Here is a 4742-nt window from a genome sequence, read left to right as displayed (position 1 = left end):
TTCAGCAATACTTTCAGTATGCCAGCTATTATTATATATGCGGAGGTTAACTCCGATTAGTATTCCACGGGGTTTTCTCTGTCCCTTTCACTCTCTGTTTTGTATACGGTACTTTCTTTACCTGCCGCTCTGTAGTTGCCATGGTTATACTAAAGTATATTTGTACTATTATGCTACAGCATAATTCTTGCTAATCTTCTCTGCGCCGACTCTAATCATGAGTGAATGCAAATGCAGACAATTCGTTCCCTCCGCAGCGAGATCGTGATAACATCGGCAAACCCGCGAAAACGTTGGCAACCCCACTTAAAATGTACTGTATAAATAACCGCGCTGGAAGCGGCTAACCACCAGTCTGAATTTGAACAACCTCTTAAAATGGCGTCGCAAAGAAAGGTTAGTTTTCGATATTTTTCTCTACACAGTTTTTGTCACCTAAGTAACAGATCCTTTTTTTCTCAGCTGAGTTTGCGCTTCTCCGCCAAAACAACAATACGTTTCAATTTGCACCCTTCCTCTTACTGAGGTTTCATTACTTATTCATTAATTTAAAAGCGATAGTTTCAAGGATTTTACGGGTTCCTTGTGCAACATTATTTATTTTCACAGTACTTTTTCCCCAGTTCATTCCTCTTCTACAACAAATCTTCCATCCCCACGATGTTGTTTTCTTATATACTTACTATCACTTTCATTTTTCTTGTATGATAATGCTCCTCGCCGTAACTTCAACTTGTTTATCCACTTACGATATCCTGGATAGATTATTTTCACCACAGCCCTGAATTGCTCTGGTTAAAACACCAAGCTGATTTATTTCCGTGAAGCATGGGAATGTTTCATTTCTTATCATGCAGGAATTTGTTCCGTTGTTATATCTCTTTACTGTTTTTCAAGGATACATTCGGTACTATTATTCGATCACATGTTTCTCCTTGCAGTAGTTTCTTAACTGATGGTTTATTGAAAGGGATATGTATATGTTTCCCACAAATAATAATAATAACGATAATAATTACTTTAAAACTTTGTTATGTTCGCCTGAAGAACATATTTCAGTTTCATGGCAAGTGATAATCAATTCTATTCTTAAGAAAAATGTTCTTACAATGAATAACTGGAATTTATAATACTTATAATATTAGTTTTTGTGTTAGTTCCAAGAATCACGTTGAAAGAAATTGCAGATTTCTGCAGGAGATTAGTATTGGAAAAGCAGTCTACTTATCACTGTGCCATGTGGACCACGTTATATATATATATATATATATATATATATATATATATATATATATATATATATATATATATATATATATATATATATATATATGTATATAATAAAGATGCAACCTGGTATACAGGTTGCATCTGAGTTGTCCGTTTAGACACCACAAATTCGTTTCTTGATCGTGTTACGAAAGCTTTACACTTGCCTTGTTTATTCCTTTTTGTAGCGTTTCTCTCATACTTTGAGTGGATCCTCCTTTGTCTGCCTCATAGATGGCACGGAAGTGAAGGCACCTTCCTTGATCAAAATTTCCTCTCTCACGGCATCTCTCGATCCACTCCACCGCATGGTGGCTTTGCTCTCTCTCTCGCTCTTTCTCTCTCTCTCTCTCTCTCTCTCTCTCGTGTAACCATTAAGACTTTTTTTTACACATGCCATTTCAGCTACCACCATGTTTCCCAGGAGGGAAGATACCCCTTCCCCTCTCAGGTACCTCCGTACCAACTATCAAACCACTTCTTCCTTCACTTCCTCTGCGGTCCTCCTAGAATTACAAGGGCTGGTGACAGTTTCTTTCCTTTTATGGCTGAGCTCTGAAATTCCCTTTCTGCTTCTGTTTTTCCTGACACTCATAACCCCCTAAGGCTAAGAGGCAGTTTGTCTATTGCTTCCTTTGTAGTCGAGCCCCACCCGCCTTTTTTCCCTTTCCTTATTCTTGCTTTCTTCTGCCCTGGGTTAGATAAGGGCGCTAGCTTAAAACACCGCGCCCCTTTGATCTTCAAAGAAGTATTGTTAGCATTCTCATTATTTCCACTGATACAAGTAATGAGGTTTGAATTGTTTTGAGGCAGTAACAATTTTCTGCTGCTATTATTATTATTATTATTATTATTATTATTATTATTATTATTATTATTATTAGAAGGATGTGGACCCTTTCCTTAACAAATCTTGTTAGATGGGATGGCTGCATCATATGAGTTAGTTTTACATTGAGTCTTTTAATTTTCCTTATAATTCTTTTCTCTTCCAATTATTGTCCAATAGTAACTTGGAAGAGAAAAGAATTATAAGGAAAACTGAGAAGGTTCAATATGATATTAACTCAAACGAAGCAGCCATCCTGTTCATTATTATTATTATTATTATTATTATTATTATTCCTGGTGTTGTTGTGATAATGTTATTCACTTGCTGTGATGTGTCCTGGTCGAAACAGGGTCACCCCCTCTTCGTGTCGAATTGCAACCGAAACAAAGGACACCTGTCTGAAGGCGTCGGTTGCCCGCCTCCCTTCCTTCTGAGTGTTTTCGGGTATTTTCTCGCTGGGTCCTCTACCGCTGATGACTTTTCAGACTTCATTTATTTGCCTTTTCATTCATTCATTCATTTATTCTCCTCGTGAAGTTATCACTACCAGAGAACGGTGCGGAAAAGAAACGAAGCACAAAAAATGAGAGAAAGAGGTTTAGCGGAATGAGGCACATTGACCAAATGAAACAAATGAAAGAAAGAGAAGCAAATTGTGCTTGACTGTTCCCTCAGACGAAGCGCGAATGAGAAGCACTTCGCCGGCGATACGGTTGCTAATTAAGGCTCTGTTTGCTACGCCAACATCGCTGTTAAGTTTTTTCCTCTAATTAAATTCTCGATGAGAGTGGGTGTTGATAACGATAACGAAGAGAACGCCGAAGCTACAACAAGAGAGAAATGACCTCGGAATGGATGCAATCCTTCTTGCTGGGTAGTGAAGAGCTGGAACTTTCCTAGATAGTGACCCCCAAGGGTTTTAACCCAGTATGTCTCCACCTTTGCGGAGTGTTTAGTATAAGCCCGTTAGGGAATGCTGTAAAAACATAAACAGAAGACTATAAATATCATAAAGATAATGACCCCCAAGAAATCCTAGTTCTAGATAACGACCCCCGAAAACCCTCGGGGGTCACTATCTAGGAAAGATCTGAAGATCTTGTGTTTAATTATCATGATCAGTATTATCACGACAATAGCGGTCGCAAACAGGGTATTAAAAGTTTAAGGTAGGGCAAGCAACCCCATCGCAAAAGATACAGAGCCAGTGATTTTTCATTGCCCTGGGGGAGACGCAAACCCGCGACAACTGTGTGGCATGTCACAACACTAACCACTATACCAGCGGACCAGCAGTAACAGAAGTAGCAGTAGTTCAGGACAACATTGTCAGTCAAATGTCCTTCGGAATTTGCTGAGTGATCTGGAACTTTTGTAGCAAGGTGCCACGTGATAAGAAGACCTCGCCTTAAAAAAAGTCACGGCAGAGAAGTCAAGCAGAATGCACAAGTAGGCTATGCCAATCATCGTTACCCCCAAAATGACCCCCATCCCAGAATAGCAGAGGCACCCACCTCAGTCGGCTGGTCAGAACTTGAGGACTGGTCCCTCTCTGCCATCGTCGCTGCAGCTCATTCATTCCGTTTTCTCTTCCCCGTCCAGATATCCTTCGTCCTCTTGCTGGCTGCTTCTTTACTCCTCTCCGCAACAGCTGACCCGTTTCTGTTACCTCCATTACCTCAGTTACCTATAACGGTCATAGCCGCACCAAATACCCCAGGTAAGTGCGTAGGGGCTGTGCTTTGCCTTTAAGTCAGGTTGTTAATAGCTTCACCTTACTTTACCTTACCAACACGATCTTGTTCTATTTAGCCTTACCTAATTTACCTTACATGTTCTTAACTTATTTACCTTAACCTTATTTCACTAAACCTTACACAACCCATCATAAACCTAATTTACCTTAAACCCAATTTAACCTTATCTTAAGTAAACAAACTAAAATTTCCCTTGCCCAGCCTAATGTAGGCCTAAATGTCAAAACACCAAACCTTTTGCCTTCCATTACAAGTTTTCCTCAGCAATGCAGTAACAAAGAAAATCTAGTGGTTAATTTTTGCAAATGTATGCTGTGAACAAACAGAATGAATATACATTAACAGCAAAAAAGAAAAAACTGAAAAATATTAAGACTATTGGCCAAAAAGCAATTGTTATAATTAGAGTAATCATTGATAAGTGTGCTTCATATTTGTCTCTGGGTTTTGACATGTTGGTTACGTAGTGCCGTGATTGCAGAGGCCCTACATCCTTGCAGAATGAAAACAAGGAGAGGCATCAAATTCTCCTGTCCTCATTTTTGTGTGTGTGTGTGTGTGTGTGTGTGTCTTTCAGATTTAAACACACTGTTTGAGAATTAAAAGGTAATATCCAGATTTTCTTCACTGTACCTCAAATAAAAAGATTATCCAGTAATCTCTATCTTCTGCTATAATATCAGTGAAGTTTGGTGCATATATATATATATATATATATATATATATATATATATATATATATATATATATATATATATATATGTATGTATGTATGTATGTATATACATATGTGTATGTGTGTGTGAGCGCGTGCGAGAGAGGGAGAGAGAAAGAGAGAGTGGAAGATTGACAATAAATGTATGTCTGAGAAAGAGAGAGAGAGA

General features: G+C 38.5%; 1 long non-coding RNA gene across 1 annotated transcript in view; it reads left to right on the top strand.

Annotated features, from left to right (window-relative positions):
* The first annotated feature begins 337 nt into the window (after positions 1 to 337).
* Positions 338 to 4742, top strand: part of LOC136834736 (uncharacterized) — a 5638-nt gene continuing 1233 nt past the window's right edge. The window contains exons 1-2 of the long non-coding RNA XR_010851859.1: positions 338 to 396; positions 3704 to 3821. This is a non-coding gene — a long non-coding RNA (uncharacterized lncRNA). The remainder of the gene's footprint in view (positions 397 to 3703; positions 3822 to 4742) is intronic.

This window comes from Macrobrachium rosenbergii, chromosome 54 (assembly GCF_040412425.1).
Source record: "Macrobrachium rosenbergii isolate ZJJX-2024 chromosome 54, ASM4041242v1, whole genome shotgun sequence".
NCBI classification, from domain to species: Eukaryota; Metazoa; Arthropoda; class Malacostraca; order Decapoda; family Palaemonidae; genus Macrobrachium; species Macrobrachium rosenbergii.
The sequence above is the reverse complement of the archived record's forward strand: the minus strand, read 5'-3'. Positions and strand labels throughout refer to the sequence as shown.